General features: G+C 38.1%; 1 long non-coding RNA gene across 3 annotated transcripts in view; it reads right to left on the minus strand.

The window, feature by feature from the left end:
• LOC115345818 overlaps positions 1 to 21,521 on the minus strand; it is a 131,197-nt gene that overhangs the window by 77,658 nt on the left and 32,018 nt on the right. For all 3 annotated transcript variants that reach the window (XR_003924938.2, XR_003924937.2, XR_003924939.2), the window contains exon 7: positions 8,036 to 8,127. This is a non-coding gene — a long non-coding RNA (uncharacterized LOC115345818). The remainder of the gene's footprint in view (positions 1 to 8,035; positions 8,128 to 21,521) is intronic.

Genomic DNA, 21,521 nt, shown 5'->3' on the forward strand with positions numbered 1-21,521 from the left:
TCTCCTCCGGGTTATTGCAATGTTTCAGTTTTATTTATTTTTCCAGTAGTTAAACATTTCATTTTTATAAAACCCTTTGAAGCTTATATAAAATAAGCAAAAGACTTGTGTGAAAACCACTGTCACAGAGTTAATTATAAGCAGGTACTGAGCTTTTCCACAAACAAAATTGTTTTCAGTTCTTTTAGACCCTGAAAGGAAAAATGCAGGCTGATGAAAACCAGCTGGTAGCTTATAACCACCCTAGTCCAGCAAGCGACTGTGCATATCTGTACTGGTGTGTCTTCACAGACCGCCTCAGCAATGGTGCTCAGGGAGTACCGCAGTGCATCTGCCTAGAGTGAGTTGCCACAATTGAACCTTAAACAGCTCAAAGAAAAAACATCATCTTGTAGAATGAAAAAACAACCAATCAAAAAACTGCACACACACACACCCCCCAAACCCCACCTACCCACCCACCCCCAACCCAAAAAAACACAAAGATTTATGTTTTGGTGACAATTCAGCATCTCTGGGGTGGGATGAGTGTTTCTTAGGTCAGCCTTCCAGGACATTAAAGTAAATTGGAAGACTTCTACATATTTTCATAAGATGGCACATAAACCTTGGCGGGGGAATAGATTCCAAGACCACTGGAAAAAGAAAATACCACTGGTATAAAGATGACATTGCAACTTATGGAATATATTGCAACATCCCTCAAGGGAAAGGTGAATCAAAGCTGCTATTTTGCTACTTTCTTCCCCTACAAGAAAGATGAAGACCTGTCATTCATCAAAAAAGGCTGCTTTATTTTAAAGGAAAGCAAAAAAACCCCAACAAACCTACCACATAACATTTCAAAGACAGAAACTTTTCAAGTGTCATCAGCCAGTTTTTTTCCTAGAATCGTCCTTACCTTTATTACAAAGCACACACAATACACATTTGTATAGCAACAGAAACAATCACTTGGCATACTTGCACAAAAATGGCATTGCAGTGAGTGTCTGGCGCAGGGCAAGCCTGTGGTTTCTGAGCTGACCAAGGGACCACAGGCTCATCCAGAAAGAATTCTGCACTGGGCTGCTGTAAGCAGCACCTACACGTCATTGGCAAGGCTGGGCGAGTGTCTCCTGCAGATTTCCCCTCTTGCCTCCGTTCAATAGTGTGTAAGGGACTGAGACTCCCTAGTAAACAGCAATTTAGTTAGTACTATCACTATCGTTTAGAAAACAAGGATTATAAATTCCATAGTGCATATTTTAGCTTGAACCTGATTTATGTTATTACAAAAAAGCTTTCTGAAGTGGAAAATTATTGCATAAAAATAATATTATATCCTCAACGAGTTAATAAAATTTTATTCTCAATAGAGTCTATCTTAAAATACCCTCAGTGATGCAAATATCCATGGCGAATAAAGCATACAGAACCAAAATTTCTAAGGCTGTGCAAAATATTAAACAGGGTACAGGGTCAGCTAGAAAATGCCATTCATTAGAAAATATATGTGAAAATTTCCTGTCCCAAAGGCTTCTCATAGCACTTCTAATTTTATTAAAGTTGAAAGTGATTTCATTCATTTCAAGTTTTGGAAGAAAGCTGTAGGTAGAAGCAGTGTCTTAAGAGAAAAAGAAAAAAAATATTTTAAAAATCTATTTTCATGCATTCATCCTAATCCTAACTCATCTTTTTCCACATAGGAGCCTTGAAAAAGCCCAAGAACAAAGAAACTACATCCTTCCACTGTATACTGCTTTGCATTGCTTCCTACATGTAAGTATGCTCTTTAGTTAACCCCAAACTTGCTCCTTTAATCATTCCTGAGAAAGCCTAATTTAAAGGTTTTGCTGTAGTGTTTTGAGAACTACACCAAATCTCTTTGTCAAGCTGCTGCAAACTTGCTTGTATTTCTGTCCCATTATACTGTAAGGAAAGTACCAGTCACTATTGTCAGATGTACAGGGCTCAAAAAGGAAGCATTTCAGCTACACAAAATAACATTATTTAATTGATGCACGTGGTCAGTTTCAGATTTTTCATAAGGTCTGATCAGCATTGTGTGATACACAAAAAAATTAAATATTTGAACTTCAGATTGACAGAACAGTATCTGTCTGAATGAATGGCCGTCTCTGGTAACTTAAGGCTTTGAGAGTATAAAGAAACAGAAAAAGATCTTGTTATTATTGAGACTATGACATAAGGAAATTTTGTCACTTGGTATGCAAGAGCAAAGCATTCCTCAAAAAGCTTTCCGTAAAACCAGCGAAGAGTTTAACCAGAGAAAAAGTACATTTACCTTCTAAGTAAATTTTACCTGCTTAACTAGTAGTCTACTACAACTTTTTGTATTTGGAAATCACTATTTGTAGCAATAAAAAAGCACAAATCATATAGAGCTATAAAAGGATGAATGGGACGCAATAACCTAACAATTACCCTGAAGCACCAAAGGACTGGGACACTGATGAGAACTGCTTGCAAGCTCATACCCTTTAAACAGCCCAGTCTCTGTGTGGGAGGGATATCAGAGTTCTCAGGTTCTTATTCTTCCCCAAAAAGCATGAGAAAGTGAGTCGCAAGAATATAAAAGCAAGCCTAACAAGGTAATTCACACTTCTCAAAATAAAATAACCCCTTGAAAACTGAGGACTTAGTTGATTTTTTTAATGAAATAGTAGAATTACAAAAGAAGAAATTTGAAATATTCATAACTTTTAGCTGTCCCTCAAATACATTTACAGTACTGCTTCCTCCCTACACCCGTAAAAACAGGTAGTAGTCACTGTAGTAGAAGATGAAAATACGACTATCAAAAGAAAATTGTTGCTGAGACTCTATTAGAACCGTAGAACATCCTTCACAAAAAGGAGAAGCTTCTTCAAGAAACATGAATGGGTGGATGAAGATCACTGATCACTGTGCTAGAAAAATCCTAGAAAACTATGTGTCAATAGTAAATGCATCTACAAATAACGTTCAGCTTGAGCAGCTATTAGCCACAGTTTAGAAGCAAGGTAACTGAGAACTGTTATATAAAGCAATACCATCTATGTTTTCCGTGGCCAGCATAAAATCTCTTAGCATCCAAGAAATGACTGCTGGTATACACCAAAAAAGGGAAGCTACTCAGAAAAGTGTCAGTGCTCAGTATTTCCAAGAGTCTCTCATAAAACTGTAAAAACAGATGTGAAATTACTAGAAACCAAGAAATGGCTTCTTAATCACTAGATTTGTAACATTAACTAAAGTAATAGCAACAATGTGTAGATGCCAAAGAAAAAAAGTAACACTTGTTCAATCTGCAAGTGTACTAAGAAAGGGTGGTCAGAATTATTTTGATTGACTCTACTTCTTGGAGAGGAAAGATTTCAAGCCTTAAAAGCCTAGTTGATGTTAATTACTCATGTAGACAAGATTTTATTTTGGTATAGATCTTGAAGTCCCACTGACTTTGAACACGACTCAGGAGAAAGCCTTCGGAAAATTTTCCATTGACTGCAGACTCCTCTGGTCTAGCTCATCCTGGGACCCTATATTAGGGGTTCCAACCTTAGATGCCTCCTGGGAGTTCTGACCTACATCAGCAGGACTAGCAAAGTCTCCTGATGTAGCGTGTCAGCTGCTAGTTAAACAAGCACTCATCACATCCCTAAAAGCAAGCAAGAACAAAACTAGGCAGACAGAGCAAGATTGAAGAGGGATAGGACAACCAAAACAATTTACAGGTATTCTGCAGTTGAGAGGCTGAAAAATCTCTCCCAAAATAGCACAATTAAATGCTGGCAGTTGTGGAAGACTCAAGGTGGAGATATCCAGCATGCCTCTGGTTTGACTGTGCCATTCTCATCCCAGCCTCTGCATCCAGCACTCTTCCCAATAATTCTTTTCTCAGGTTCAACTCTGGGAAGATAATTATTTTCCACCCCTTTCTTCCCAATGTCATCATTCAGTAAAGCTAGAGAAGTCTCTGCCCTTGTCTCTGTTCCATATCAGTTTTACAACCCAAGAACGACTGATGGCCACCTCTGCAGAAGGCTTCAGTGGAAGCTCAGAACTGAACACATTATTAATTAGCTACCAAACTATATTAACCCTGTGGTACAGAGTTAATAAATTTTGGCCAAACTCATTTAGCTGTTACTTGTCATCTTCTAGTTCAAACACTCAGCCAATATGTCAGAAATTGAAAAACAGTCTATAAAAGGGACCCCTTTGGTACTGAAAAGTTTCTGTCCTGCAATGTGGTGTGAATATTTAGGAGAAACTGTTGGAATAAATAGCTATAATTCTGGCATCATGTAAAAGAATACATCTGCAAATCAGAGGAGGTACATGTATGGTTCATGCATGCATATAGCGTTTCTGCTTTGCTGTAAATCCATTTGTTTATTGCAATTGTTATTAATGTGAACTATAGCTCTCAGGATAAACAGTTTTATAGGAGTGTAGTCTTCAAGCCTGAAAGTGAATAAAATACAAACATTACTGTGAAAGAAAGACCTTGCAAGGTCAACCGTAGAGCAAGGGCAAAACCAGCAGCTACACACGGAAGCATCAAGCTGCAGTATGAGTGGTTCACATGCAAGACTCCAAGGAAACTCTGAAAACAGTGGGTCAAAGGAGAAAAAGGAAGAAGTATTACAGCATCAGCTCGGTCATGGTCTTAGCAGCTGAGCAGCAAGAGATATGTGAGGACTGCTGCAAATGAGGGGAAAAAAAAAAAACCAACCCACAAAAAAACAGTGTCTCTGCCAGCTCTTGAATACGGTCTCAAACCCATCAGTGCCTTGTGACTGATTTTTAAAGAAGGAGCTAAAAAGAGCTTAGCAACCACAAGCACCAAACACAACACTGAAAGGTCAAGAAACATGGTATAAAAATAATCATCTAAATGTAAAGGGCAAATTCTCACTTGTGTTTTTTCTGCTGAACAGACCCACCCCTTAATCAAAAACAGCTCAAATAAATGAACAGGTCAGCTTCAATTATCCAGTCTCAAGTCACTTGAAATTCCAGGATAACCTAGGATATGTTGCCTTATTCACTGAAACTACTTTTACAAAGAAATCCATTTTCCTTAAAAATTTTAAGAAATTTGGTGTGTAACATGGCAAGGAAAAACAGAAGTTGGGGATATCCTCTAGTGTTTAGCAACAATAATACTTAATGTTTCTATATAAAGCCTTCCAGATTTGTGTCAATGTGCTAAGAAAGGCAGCAATGGGCGTAACTACCATGATGTGAGAACTGCTGCACAGAGATACAGAGAAACACACCCAAGGTCAAACACAGAAACACACGCAGAACCCATGTCTCCTGACTCCAAGCATGGTGTCACATAGATCAGGTCTAAGCCACGCAAAGGAGCAGAATGTCTTCAAGTCAGCACAGAGCAAGCTGATTCCAAGCACAAGATGCAAGAACAGCAGCATGATGTCCTGTGCGAAGTAGAGTGATGTCTGCAGGGTACAGTGCTGTGCTAGCATGCCTATATTGATTTGGGAACTTAAGTTAGTAGTTTATATGCCGTGATGCAGACATAGTATGCTTAGAGCCCTCCCCAGTCACACTGTATCAAACCACACTGACAGTCCCCACCTCCTTACTACCTAACAGAGACACTGTCCTCATCGTACATGCAGCAACAACAGTTACTAGTAACAGACAACACTCAAAATATGAAAACAAGCACCCAGACGACCCATGCCCTCCATTTTGAAAACCTAAGATAAACAGTTTCATTTTTAAAAAAGGCGAAGTACCGCAGCATTCTCAGTGGCTTCAATATTCACTTATTAGTTTAGCATCCTTTACAGCAGATATTTCAATCTATGGGGAGTTTTATGCTCTGCAAACTTATTTTTAGGTCTTGGTCATCTTCCTCCCTAGCCTTTGAGGTTAAACAGCTTAAATGCAGCTGTTAATCATCTCATTTGATGAAGTTAATGAGTACGTCATGCCCTCATCTGAATCCCATCTACTGGGAAGGAATCCAACCTAGCACCTAATTTAAGGCTGACTATGTAAAACTATACCTCATTTCTGCCCCATGTTAAACATCACATTGCCCCAGCCTACATACTCAATCTTTGTTCATGTTGTTCTTACCTTCTTTTTTGCCACGCAATTATCTGTGCAGATATGAACTACCTGACTCAATCTGCAAGGTCCCTCCCATACCCAGAATAAATATCAACTAACTATACCCTCCTAAATATCAACTTCTTCTATCCTTGCCAGGGAGAACCTAATCAATTTATATAACTTATCCTTACTGGTTATTCCAAAAATACCTAACTTTTCTTTACATGTTTAGCTGTGAGCTTAGAAAACAGACAGTCCTTTCAGAAGAGTCTGAAAATACCTCAGAAATACTACATAAATAAGTACATAATAAAAATTAAAATTGTTTGCATTATGAAACAGGTGTAAAATATCTGCCTTAATTACATACCACGACAGCCTGATTCTAAATTATAACAACTTGATAGCCATATTAAAAGTGGTTTTTTGTCATGCCTGTATATATAAATAAGTTTTGAAGCCGTAATATGTAAACATACACACACACACACACACATATATGCATACATAGCTAGCTATGATATGACCCAAACTATTGCTACTTGGATGGGAGGGATAGTGAGGATGTTTTAGTGGGCAAGACACACATACTGTTTGTTTGCATAAAACTCATATACTACAGTCTTGGCCCCCCTATGTTTGTTAACACATTTTATTTAGTGACAGGAATGTGTACATATTTGTCACAAACAGATTTGGAAGCCCTTTTTTTTTAAATTTATAAATCTCTCACATGAGGTCAGTACTCCTCAAACATGTAACATTCATACAGCTAAACAGATTCATATATAGTATTTTGATGACCTGATTAAGTGCCAGATCTTGCATACACACACACACAAAATGAAGATAAGGTAGATTCTTTTGTCAAAGATGTATTTGAGATTAATGGCAAGCTGGCAGACTGAATGGGTTCCACTGCACTGAGGCAATTACTGTAGTAGGTAAAGCAAGTGATAAAGATTTATTTAGTACAAGGCTGATATTCATTAATCTCTTTAAACCCCATGTTAAGGTTGTTTAAAGTACTGTAGCTCTTCTCTGGAAAGGTCTGTTGAATCTATGACAGAAAAGGCAGACCTGCATAAATGCAGTGCAGGTCTCCACGGACTATGACATTTCTATACCTCCACAGGGAGGCAAGTATTTTAGATTAGTTTGGTTAGCACTGCAGATGCAGCATGCTGATTTACTAAACTCTGATGCAAGTTCCAAAAATAATTAGCTTATCAAAGATCCACTTTCCTTCCTCTCTTCTATTAGTGTGCTAAATATGGCATTGTTGCAAGGAAATAATTCATTTCACTAGTATTCAAACACTAAGCACAGACTTGTCAAAACTGAGTCTTTTTTAAAAAGAGGTCACTCTCAGTGCTGGCTTCTTTTGAAAGATGCTCATGTTACATGACTAACTAAACAAATGTCATTCAGCTGTATAACTCCTTCCATGCTGTTACAAAAAAAGGAATTAGTAAGCATTTCTGAAAATCAAGTTATTTTATTGGTCCAGTATCATCAGAGCAAGCATCACAACAGACGACTAAACAGACACATGGCACAAGCTTTTTATGAACTGGGTTTGAGGTACCACACAAGAAACTTGTGGAATGGAGAAGAGGCTAAAATTTCATACTTCTACGGTAGACTTTTTGTTACAGATATTCTTTTAGGAGGGCTTTTTCCAAGGAAAAAAAATCATTTTGATTTGGCAAACAGAAAATAGTCCCTTTGAAATAGGTTACTTCCTCCACTGTTTAAGCAAGAGCTGTTTCTCAACACATCAGTAAGAAAGAATATTATTTCAAGAAGCACGGTCAAGGTTCCTGTTACTACTGGCATGCATATAAATAATCAGCAAGACACCCACTGCCCCTCCTAATTTTTTATCTTCAGAAAGCATATTAAAATGATTTATTTCTAGCCTGCTACTCATAGCGAATGCAAGTCAACCTCTCCTTACCTTGCCAGTGACAGGGATATCAACAGAACCCCAGGTACCAACTCCCCAGTGAACCGTGCCTGGGGCAAAATCAGCTGCAATAATTCCAGCAACTGGAAATAAAAAGGAATGTTAACAGTAGAAGCTAATCCAGCACACATTGAAGTTACATCAACGACTTGCACTATGTAGCAGATAAAAATAAAAATCACCAATTCTAAATGTAAAAATACATTCCATGAGACCACACAAAAGCAGTGAAACACATATTAATCAATTTCAATTAGAAGATATTTCAAGTCTATATTAAAACTTTCTCAAACAACTAGAATCATGCAGAAACAGAATTATAAAAAACAGGTTTGCACATAAAAACAGAGCAAGTCAGCAGGTGTCATCTTCATTTTAACAGTAATGCATTAACCATTTTTTGTTGATTTTTTGTGGTTTTACTAAAAAAAGTTTTCATACTGTAGGGCTACTTAACTTAGCACAAAATAATGGGGTTGGACCAGTGTTTCTCTAACATTTTTTCACCCATACTCTTCCTTATCTCTTCCCTGCTCTCCTTCTCTCTATGTGGCCTCTACAGTTTCATGTCTTCATTGAAATGCCTTCCAGAAATGCCTTTGTGCTGACAGAGTTGCCTTTTCCAAAAGAGCAAAATTCTCCAGAGACTGGGGTTTCCAGATCTGAATGCTTAATTTCATATTCCAGCCCAGCAAGGGCAAGGATTCAAAAATATTGGATCAGGTGATCAAACTACAAGAGCTAGTTATGTTGAAATACTCCCCCATTTTCCAATGCTGTTTCAATATTAACATCTATCAAAATATTTTTGAAGATCTGTATTAACATTTCATAAGCTTAATATCCAGCTTAGCAGTAACCCTACCCACTACCCACAGAACTCTGTGCAGTTATTAAATGAAACTGAAAAAAAGGATATTTTTATTGCGTTAAATATCTATTTTCCAAAAGAAAAAAACAAACAAAAAGATGACAAACCAACAACCCACAACACTCCAAAACAAAAAACAAGCAAGCTCCACAGAAAGACCAACACTCCCTCCTGCAAAAACCAAACCCCCCAAAACCCCACACTTTGCCAGTGAAACAACTGCAAATATTTAGCAACCATCAGTCTCTTCTTCCCCAGTTATTACTTGCTTTGCTTTTCCTTGGCTACGAGGTAAACAAACTACCTTTTTCAATAAACAAAACTAAAAAAACCCATGAAAACAAAACACTTTGCCCTGAATTTAAGGAAAAAAAGTCTTAGCATCACATACATCACATCAGTGTTAGAGATAGATTTAAATGCCAACTTCAGTTTGCATTCAGCTTAGAGAATTTCTAATCATGATTTTTTTTTTCCAAGTCTTCTATGCTGATTCTAGTATTTGAAAGGGATCTTTATTAGTTTCCAGGCCAAAATCTAGAAATCTCTTTATCTGACTGAACAGGAGTTATATAAAAGAATTATTAAAGTCTCTAATGAGCAAAATATTTCCTCCACTTTCAGGTTATTTCTCAAATGCGGAAAGTATAAAGTATTTCAGTGGAAGGAGAATTATGTCTTTCATGACATTTATCTTCAGTTTCAAACGGTATCTCCAATAAAAACAGCTTTATAAAAATAATTCCATGAATTAACTTTATTCTATGTGATTGTTACCAATTCACAAAATACTCCTGCTTCTCAGTAACAGACAATGAAGGCACTCAAAATTTTCACAGTCATCTCATTGCCTTCTAATAAACAATATAAAAACAAATTTCCTAGACAACAACTTACTGATCTACGTAACATGGGGCTCCCTCCTGCCTTCTCAATACCAATCACAGGGCCCCTTTCTTACTTGAAATACCTCTACTATCATGATCAAGTATAAGTAAACAAAACATAAAGGCCAAACAAAACCCAAAAATTGTTTCTGCAAAAAAAAAAAATAATCCCTACTTGATTTTTTTTTTTAATCAGCTCAACAACAACAAAATACCAAACACTGAAACCTATGTATTTTGTCCTTCAATGATGCTTTCAACATCTGGTATGAACAGATAGATATGCCAGCACAAGTATTTCTTATCATTGCACCCTCTCGTCACACATATTCACCCCAACATCACATCTCTGCTCTAATGAGTTTGTCCTTACAAAGGAATACGTGAAGGCTCTCCTTTTGTTCAGGATGGCTTGGTTTCATAGGAAAGGTCTTGAAAGGGATTGCTGTGGAATGCATGCAGCCTGTGTGGGTTAGCTCTTCTCAGGGTTGTAAGGTACAGGAATGAGACTGAGATGGTAGAAAGCAGATGCAGACTTCAGAAGCAGACACTGAACTCTCTTTGACCAATTCATCCTACTCAGTCAAGCCAAGCAGGCAGTACACTTCTGCCACCCGAGCTCAGGGCATCCTGATGCAAGATTCAGACAGTAGCTTCAGACAAGAAGGCTTAGGGGGGCTGCATTAGAGATCCTGTGTGAAGAGGACTGTTTAAGTCTGGCTAACAAGGACAAAGGACTCTGGATCTGTGCTTTTTGCAGATGGGTACAGAGCAAAGAGCAAAAGCGGGACACTGCCTCTTGTCATGTCATTGGGGACCAGTGAAAAGAGCCTCACTCTGACTTCTTTGTACCCTTCCTCCAGGTATTTGAAGGTACATTGATCAGATCCCCTGAGCCTTCTCTTCTCCAGGCTGAGTCCCAGCTCTCAGACTTTCCTCAGAGGAGAGATGCTCCAGTCCCTAAATCATCTTCATGGCCCTTCGCTGGACTCTCTCCAGCAGCTCCATCTCTCTCTTGCCTACGCTACTGGCAAACACAAGAAGGGGAGAATTCATGATGCTAGAAAAGTTGTTACGACAAATTAAACATGGTCATGTTACTCATAAAAGGTGAAATCACCTGTGAATTTATTCATATTCATCAAGAGTGCTTGCCAAACCACAGCACCAGATGATCACATTTTCTGTGTGAACCAAATCATTTACAGAAAAGCTATTTTAAACACTGCTTATAAGAATTTCCAATATTTTCATGTCCCAATACCTCTCAAGTCGGGCTCCCTCAGTGCCCTTAGTCAAATGATATCAGCCTCAGAATGAGAAAAAGATTTTAACAAATACATTTTAGAAATCTCAGAGTGATTAAAGTAGTTTTTCTATGCATAGTAATGAGGTGGTTTTCAGGTTTGCTCTTAAAGGGCTCAAAGCAAGTTTTAAGATGTGATCTCAGAGCTAAAAGTGACATGCCCACCGGAAAGCTGCTGGTGTCTCCTTTACACTATTATGCAGAAGCCTAATGTTTCTAACCTAGTGGATTTTAAAATACCTGACTTTAAACTCATCATTACCACTAAAATTGACCCTAGGCATCAAGCCAAGTTCTTTAGTTGGAAATTCCACTTGAGGAAAGTGGAAAAATATTTACTAGTAGGGGGATTTTAAAAGACCAAATAAATAAAAATTAATCATTTAAAGGGAGAACTAAAGGTTAAGAATAATCCTAAATGACAATAGCAGAGTCATCACTCACTAAAGGACTCAAAAGTATTTGATAACCGTTTTCCATGTGGCTGTGTAATTAGTACTATTTCTCTGCTACACAGGTATTAAGTATTTATGCTAGAGAGAGGTATCTCTGTGCAACTATATGTAAAGTATACTCGATCCCAAGATTCAAAGGAATTGCAAAAATTCTTGTTGGTAGAATTAGTTACACTTTCTTGGTAGAATTTTTGGCATCCTTTATTTAAAAGGCATTTCTTGAAAATGCTGAAAACTAAAATAAGAAAAACCTAAAAGATCCTAAAAAAAGAGGACAACCACTGGCTTTTAGGTCTAGCTGTCAAGGTCAACTGGTATCATTAGACTTACATGAATGAGTTACAGTAGGGAAATCATGTTAGGAAATATGGGTCAAGTCATCATGCAGTAATAAAGCTGTTACCTCCAGACTCAGTTTTTTAAATATTCTTTAAAACCTGTCATAGTTTAGTATTTCTAACATTAGAGTCATAACTGAACAATGAACTATGCCAATGTTTATAAAGGGCCACTTAAATATTTATTCAGATGTTTCAAAGAAAAAAACTGCCCCCCCCCCCAAAAAAAACCCACCAACGTGCAAATCCAAACAATATCTCAGTTTAGACCACAACCATTTTGTCCGTAAACATGTACAGGCAGGGGAAAAAAAAAAAAAAGAAAACAACAAAAAAGAAAACATCTTATACTTATGCATACTGAAGTAGCTAGGATAAAGAGCTTCTTAAATGTCTGTGTGGGCACAGGTCTACATCTGGACTGATATAACCACTACAGTAAAAATACAAGGACCAAAGAGGCAAAAAGAATAAATCCCGTGTAAATATGAATTACAGTTTCAAATTCAGACAAGGTGGTGAAGTGACATAATCAAGTAGATACAGCGCTAAATCTAGGGCACTCAGTTACTAGCATCACAAGCTCAGTATAAAAATTAGGTTGTAACATTCTCAAATGTATATTCTCATTTACAGTTTAGGGAGGCATTTTCAAAGCACTCTGTGTTGGCGTAACTACTCCCACTGAAGTCACGAGGACCTTAACAATTGATTTCTAAGAAAGCAGGGTTAGGCTGAGCACTTTTGAAATCCCACTGTAAATGATTTACATGGAGGGAATCTGAGTTTGTATGGCATCCTTAGGATTATAAAGCACCTCCAAGGGCTTTAAAAAAAGTAATGATTAGCTACAAAGTGCTCCGTATACACTCAGTAAGACTGTACAGAAACCCTTGGACATTCAAACCTGCTTAGCTAAGAAGGAGAATGTGTGCAGATAAATTAGCCCCCATTTTTAATAACTGCTGCTCATATGAACAGACTGGCAGTTAAAGACTATCAAAAGACAGCCACAAAGGGACAGCCAAGAGCTCCATACACCATCCCCACAGATCTTCATTACCTCCTACCTATTCCCACCTCAAACACTCCTTGGTCCCTCTTGAAAATTCATGCTTCAGGTCCAGCTTCTTTCTTACCCTCTCACCCCTGCATGGGGTGGGCAGAGCAGCACTGCCTGCAGAAGCAGCTGCACAGCAGATCAGGGGACAGTCAAACAACACTGAAAGGAGGACAGGAAAATATATGCTAGTGCACTGTATTGCCTGGCCACAGTGTGGGTTTAACAGGGATGCAGCCACAGCTCAAAAGATTTAGACATGTACAGAAAGCTTCTGAATACTCTAAAATGAGATATCAGAAATGCTGACATTGTTTCAGTCAATCACAGCAATTAGCTGTATTGGTATACCTTTTTTTGTATGATTTTATTTTTGTACTTTTAAAGACATGTTAAATGTAACATCTTTTGCAAGTTTAGTATGCAAGCACACACACAATTGTTCTGTATGTTGCTCAAATTTAGGCCTCAAAATAACAGTTGGATCTCTTTTTCAGAAGCTAAATACAGTAGAAACCATTTAAATGAATAATGCATTTTTTTTTTAATGGAACAGTAAAGTAATATAAGTGGGGCATGTTAATTCCCAGGCATGCGAAATTTATTGTCACTTAGGTGCCCACTGGGAATAATTTATGCATCCTCGATTAAGAAAATATTTTTAATTTGAATTTGCATATTTTACTCATTACAACTAACCTTGACACAGTCCTTTTTGGAGGTGCCATGCCCTCAGGTAGGAGTTTACAAAATGTCCACTTACCAGGAAGAAATAATGAAACAAAGATGCACACGTTTTCTAACAAGTAAAATAATGTGTGTCCTGGACAGTATACACCCTTGGCTTACAACGGTCTTTGACTTTGTCTAGTACAATCAAAACCAGGTTACATTTCATCCTTCCTTCTTTAAAGGAGACCTTTATTCAAGTGCTTGAAATCAAGCTAATCTAAGGATAGTATGGTAAATGCCAGCACAAGGTGACAACTTAAAAAAAAAATTTAAAAAAAAAAATCACAAAATCACAAAGGTCAAATTGAGAGAGGAAAAACTTTCAATAAAACTAATCTCTCCATCATCTGCCATTAAAACACAATACACACACCAGTGAACAGTTTCTGGAAAAGCATTCAGTCCTCACAGCTTTCTTCTCACAGGTCCAGCAACAGTGAAATTTTGAGATTTATAAAACCAGATTTTAAAACTGTTCTCATTAAAGCACAGCCAAAGTCAGTATTAAAATTCTGGTCTATAAAACATTCAGAAGCACATATACTAATGACATTTTTTTAAAAATGAGCCATTTATACCTCAAAACTACACCTTGCCAAATTTCAGGGTTCTCCTGACCTCCATCTGGAAGCACAGAGGGAAGCAACATCGTAAAAAAAAAAAAAAGAGTCCCAAAAACACCTATGCATAAAACCTCTTTCCCTTCCACATCTGGGCTCTGCTCCTCTCCGATCAATGTCCATAGGTCTCACTGCCATGTGGAAGAGATGACCAGAGCCAGGAATGGTGAGGCAGCAAGGTTGAAATAGGAAGAGGCATATTAGACTGCAGTAGTGCATTGTTTCAAGGTGGACTGTACTCCTCCTTACATAGTTTACAGAATACTATTAACCCTCATGATGGAAAATATAAAGGGACATATAAAAAAAAAAAAAGTGCAAGGAGCCAATGACCCTTAGATCTGGCCTCCTCAGATATACAGCTTTCACAGTCTTTCCTGGTTTGTGCTGGTGGCCCCAATACAAACCAAATAAGCTAATCCACAGGCACCATATTAGCACTACACCTCTCATTTGAAAGAAAAATATGGAAATAGTTCACAAAACAGCCAAAATAGAAGTATAAAGAAGCATTTGCATGAGTTTTCCTGTCCAGTTCAGATAGGTCTGAAGATTAAGACCCCTGAGAATAAGCCTCTGAACTTTTACTCACCTCAGTGCCAACATGCAATTACTTGTCAACTTAAAAGCAGAAGAAATAGGTGGTTTCAGAGAACAAATAACCAATAAAATGGAAAACATAGATGATACTCAGTGCCTACACAGTTAAGGACCTTAAATGCCCAAAGGCTATCTTAACAGTAACCTAGCACTTTCTGGGCAGCCAATGCAAAGACCAGGAGTATAGCACAATGACTGCCTATGCCAAAGGTGAGAACACTGCTGCAAGCTGTTTTCTGGGAACTAGAGACATCCGACTCCAAATATGCAATGACAGCCTGCACATTCACAAGCATTCCTGAATAATCACACATATTCTCATCTACACATGGCTTTCTCCAAGCAAATTAATCCTTATTTTAACTACCAAAAAGTGGGGGGGGGGGGGGGGAAAAAACTGCCATGGAAGATGAGATGAAATTCCAGGCCACCTCAAAGGCTTCTGAAGTTTACATTTTAAAGTTCTAACTGTTTTACTATGAACTTCATAAAGAAAGAGGCTGTAATTAAAAATCTGCTACATTTTCTTAGCACTAAATTAACTGTGTTATAATTTTACAGGTCTTATAGAACAACAACTGTACTAGACAGAAACTAGGCAGACTCTGCAATTCACATCATTTATCAGATCCTCAGTGTTAAAAAAACCCATCAGTTTAACTGCATATTTCATAGGGAGGGCTGCAGATTTCAGAACTCCTTACAAGCAACATAGCGGAAATGTCATGTGGGTTTCAAACATGACTGAATTCAACTTGATGACCAGAATGGGTCGGCATCGTGCTGGTTACAGAGTGAATGCTAGAACACTATTTAATTTACAGGCTGCAATCAGACCCATGCAGGTGGACTCCAGTGAACACGAGAACCCCACCATAGCTACTACAGCTCTGTGAAGAGATGAGCCTGTCACTCATCAGGTGAGATTACAGGAATTGGGACTGACTGTCAGCAAATGAACTACGACCTCCTGAATACTTTATGCAATACATTTAAAAAACAAAACTGAAGAGCATCTTTTAGAGGTGTCTAAGAATTACCTAAAGAGCGCATGCTGGCCCTGCTAAGGGTGCTACAGTTTCGTAGCCATAGCGTGACTCAGAAAATCCACTTGCACTATCCTCACGGCTGTACTCTCCCAGTTATAACTTGTATGAACTGCAGCTAGACCAAAACTTTCTCATAACTTCTTCATAGGCCACATCTCCCTTTCTGAACTAAATTCATACTGAAGTTCATGAACAGTATAGTATACCCACAGTGCTGGGTCAGCTGCCCAGATCCCAAAAGGCCTAGTGTGGCACAGAGGAAGGATTTCTACCGAGTCTGTACCTAACTACGCACCTTTATAGCCAATTTGGCTGGATATATTAAGATCACAATGGCAAAGCCAGGGGGCTTCATTAGAGGGGAACAGCTGCTTCTTTTGCAGGACACCTTTCAACTGAAATACGTGCAGTCCCTTGGGAATATCTCTGTTTGTATTACAGGTTCTCAGTTGCAGTTTAGTAATTAAAAAGCTCTGCAGAGTTAACCTGCTGTTTAGACTGGTGGAATTACAGAGCAAGGTATTTTTCACTTCTTGTTTACAACAGTAGAGATAGTATAAATACCATATTTCTATGCATATGTGTGTTTTATACACACATTGCTGCAGTTCAAAGCTTGCTTTACTTTTCCATAGAAGTTTTCAGTTTCCTGTAATACAAACCTGCCCAGGATTTCTTGTTACATTTTTAATAAATACTTACAATAGAAGGATGAAATAGACATTAGAAGTCCTACTAAACCATTTATAAAAGGACAAAGAAGCCCTGTCAATGCAAGGTAATAGCTCACATGGGATCAAATGCATCTCTGCTTTAACCTGACAGTTTCCCTGCAATGCAACAGGGTACACTGCTGGCACGTCACAGATGCACAACACCTGAGCTGGCAGGGAGGGGAAAAAGTGACAAAAAGAGGGTATGATAATCAAATGCTGTCCTTAAAATGGATATCCCAAAATATACATCTGCTACACCTGAAGCCATCCTTAAGAGTGCAGCAGAGTTTAAACCAAGCATGTTCTCAATTAAAACTCCCAGACTACACAACTGCTGCACTAGGTTGAAGATTTCTTCCCTCCTCCTCCAACGTACCTCATATGGCATGTGCCATATGCTACAAAAATCTGATAGTCCAAAGGAGAACAATTTCATAAAGCCTGTAATGTCACTGGAAACATCATCAATAGAAAAGCATTGCTGAAAACATCTTTTACATATTATTTCATATGAATAACAAAAATCCAGGAATCAAGCCTGATTCTTCACATACATAGACACAGAACATAGAGGTTTTGCTGAATCATTGTGCTTGATTCTTAGAAGTGCCCTTTTAAAGACGCACTCTTCCTAAGTATATGCAGCTTAACCTTATTTCTGAAGTTCCACATTTCTCTATACCATCCTTAGAGTATTAAACAGCTTAATTAGAATCAAAATAAAATGTGCAACATTTTCCACCTGGCTAAAAGAGGGAAGGATTTAAGGCATTTTATTTTGATATATTAAAAAAAAGACTTGAAATAATTACCTGTGCCTACTATTTTCAAAAGATAATTTGTTGAAAAATATACTAAATAGAGCAGCAAGTCAGTTATGATGAAACTTAGACAAATAATAACATAAGTCCATTCTTGTAACTTTTTACCTAAACAGAAAAAAAAAATCTTATGTAAACTGAGCAAAGGAAAGACGAAAAGAAGTGAAAAAAGAATGGGAGAAAAAAATGTAAGACAGAAGATGCTAGTATTTATTTTAGAAACTTATTTGATCTTTTGCAGCATTTCCCCACTGAATCTCACCAAGAAAATAGCAGCTAAAAAGTGTGCAAGTGAAAAAAAAATTACTCAGTCTTAATAAAAATGAACAATCATGTCATCAACAGTTTTTTTCCTAAAGGTTAAATGCTTGTATCAAGAACAGTATAGTAAGTTCTTGGGCACAGAGCCTCGCCTTCCTATGCGAGTTCTCTCCCAGCTAAACAGTCAGCTGACATGGTCTCTTCCAATACCTCCATCAGAGGACTAAGCAGTATAGAAATTCATTGGGAAGCAACTCAGTGCTTCTGTAACCTGCCAGTAGATAAAAGGTGAGGCCTTGGTTTTGCGCTATGATGCACTTGACTTTTTCCCTGTCTTCAAGAGACAAGGTGACATGCTGTATGTTGGAGGGGAGAGGACACTTATCAGCCTGGGCCAGCTGATCTCTGGGAACTCTCCCTGAATGAGATTAACCTCTTTTCTAGGGCTCTCTAGCCCACAAAGTCATCAGAAAAAAGCGTTAGAAAGGAGTCATTAGAGTTATGGTTTTTAATTCAGTTAGTTTGAAGACATGGGAGCCCTAAGAAAAAACAGGAAAGTGAAAAAAACCCAAGAAATAACACTACATGGCACCAGACCATTGCTATCTAACCCCTGTTGCTCTACTGGGGAGACACTCATTCGCAACAACATACCACCTCTTGCAAGGACAGAGTCCATCAGCTGCTGAGCACCTTGCCCTGAGAGATGCTGCACGGCACACGAAGCGCTGCTGTCTCCCGTCAGGGCTCCCCAACAGCATTACCAAAACATCCTGCTCAGTGCCTCCATGTCTTGCCACTTGTCCCAGGGACAGGTCGCTGCTCTTCCCGATGAGCAGCAAAATCGGACACCCTTGCACTCAGCCAGCCCAGGAGCAAGACCATTATTAAGACAACAGGAGTTAGTCTGTCTTATTAAAGCTGACAGTCAATTCACCTTAGTATCACTAGTTGAAAGGATTTAAAATTTGTTTACAAGCCTCTTCAAAACCTTTTATGACTACTGTAAATCCCACAGCAAATTTTAAAACACAAGTAACTACAAAAATTTACATCAGCCAGAACCAAAAAAAGTTGCTTTTTTAACATTTTAATCTAATTCTCATACAGACTCAGATGACAAACTGAAAGCCTGGAGTCCATTTCTTGTAATTAATGATTGATAAAGTCCAATGGCCCAGACAACTAAAATTCATCTTTTCTTGTACCTCCCAGAAAAATCACCTCACATCCTGAGAGGACAGAAAAAGTGAAATCTTTCATGAGCTTCAGTACTGGTTTCAGTTAAGAACACAAAATTGGTTTAATCTTACAGAAGTTATGTAGTTCCAGCCTGATTCCTTAAGAATATAAATATTAAATTGCCAACTCTCCTTTCAATGAATGTGTTGATTTTTTAAAAATAAAATCTGAATTACTCAATTTTGAGTACATAATTTTGCTGAATTTTAATTTAACAAAATCTTCACTGATATTTTCTTGTTGCTCCTGTTCTATGTATGTGTAGGACACGTCCTTTATAAATTGGTTTACTACAAGTCTACAACCACTTTTACAGGAAACAGACTGAATGAAAGGGGAAACACTCACACCAGCCCATCCACTTCCCCAGGAAAGTGGGTCTGAATCTCACAACAGTGCAGGTCTGGTCCTGGGACAGCAGTTCACCCAAAGTGTCAATATTGCAAAAAGTTTTTATGAGAAACAAAAGATTTTTAATTGTTTAAGGAATCATAAGCACTTTAGCATTGATACTGCCAGCCTTCTAGGTGCTAAAACACAGGCTGGACTCAATCTTTGATACATGTTACACCATTTGGGGGATTTGGAATTAAGTTCCAGTATTGCATATAGCATAATATTAAATCACACACAATGTACTATAAGCAATCCTCCGCTGACCCAATCTACTAAAATGATTTATGCACAGAAAGTTTAACTGTACAGCAGGGAGACTGCTGCACATTTGCACCTTCACAAAGAACCCTTGTCAGGCAAGTCACCGGTATAAATGCCATTTGGGCAGGTTTTAGACTGGCGTGAGATTTAGAGTTTCGAAATAAACCCACCTTCTTTCAATATGAAAGGACAACCAACATATTATATGGAAAGTATGCAGTTTCTTATGCACAAACATATAAATACATTTTATGGCAGTCACATAACAAAAAAAACCCACCAGCATTAAATAAAAGACCTGCCATAATGCAACCTGTTGTTACTCCTCGGAGTGATTAAAATATGACTTCACCGTGCTGAAGTGTCTCTCCTCCCCCTCACACTGACAAACCCTTTCTTCTTCTGCATTTGTTATACATTCTCATTTATATTATCTGTCTAGCTGTCCGTCCTTAGATTGTAATCTGCTTAGAACAGGCACTTTTCCTTCTTGACCATTCAATGAGCACTGCAGTTGGTGGTACCATGGACAAATATTAAATGAACCTCTCTGAAAAGAGACAACTGTAAGGGGGAATTCTATTGTGTAAAACAAACGTTCCCATGGAACAGAGCTAAGGTACTTAACTGAACTAGTTTTTACTCAAAAGACTATTCAAAATATTGAAACACTCCTCTGCACATTGTTTGCTTGCATAGAGACATATACGGTGCATTTTTAGGGGCCTCATCCTGACAGGTTTTCAGAAGCACAAGCTTCCACTGATATTTTAACAGGAAATGTGACCCATGTAACTGTTTTGGGACGTTTAATCAATGCCTTTAAAAATAAGTTAACACCAGAAATTGGAGCTGGTTTGTGATTCCTCCTTAAAAAGCTGGTTACGGAGTAAGGTAAAGATTTTTAAGCAAAATCGTATTTCATTTTGCAAAGGGAACAGTGCATGAATGAAAAATGGGGGCTACAGGCTGACAGTATCTCTAGAGCACCTGCTTTCTGCCCTGCTGTAAATTTAAGTAACCTTGCAGCATGCAGTAACTTTGAAATTAGAACCTGTCAGAAAAGACTTTCTATATTACTTGTGGTTTTGCCTGCAAGTTTAGCTTTTCTGTTTCAGGATCTCCATCCAGTTTTATAAAATTTATCAGAAAAATTATTTCCATGAAGCTTCACTAAAGTGGCAAAACAATGCCACAATTAAAAACCTCATGGAAAAAAAAAAATTACATGAGTTGTACTCAGGTACAGCTGTGAAAAGGGTATGCACAATTTGCTGCGAAGCTCCACTCAAACCCCCTCCAATCCAGTACCCTTTTGCCCTCAGCATCCACCTTCTCCCCTGTTGAAATCAAGAATGCAGAGTGGATATTGAAATTAACTAGTACAGTAAGTGAACTGCAGAATTAGTGCCAGTCTAGCAAATTAAACAAGGGAATAACCTAAATTTTTTTCCATTTTTCCTTTTTTATTTCCAACAAATTAGAGGACTCCAGTAGATTTTATCAAATACTGAGCTCCCCACTCTCTTTCTCAAACTGTATAAATGCCTTGAACTCCCAAAAGAACATCACCATTCCTTAGCCCCATGTAGTTCTCTTTCATTTACCCACTTCCACAGCACCATTTTCAAAGACTTATTTTAGCCAAAGGGAACAAAAGTGGAAATCCTGAAAGGAGATCTGCAGATTTTTCCAGAATTTTTACACTGCCCCCTCCACCAACTGTCCACAAGACCTCAACTCCCCCGCTGGGACATCCTTTATGGATGACTCCTGAGGCACTTAAAGATTAAAACAAAGGATGAGCCTCACAAGTCTTCTACCACAATGCCAGCCACAATAGTTTAGTCGCCCTCTCTGAA

Source organism: Aquila chrysaetos, chromosome 9 (assembly GCF_900496995.4).
Source record: "Aquila chrysaetos chrysaetos chromosome 9, bAquChr1.4, whole genome shotgun sequence".
NCBI lineage: Eukaryota > Metazoa > Chordata > Aves > Accipitriformes > Accipitridae > Aquila > Aquila chrysaetos.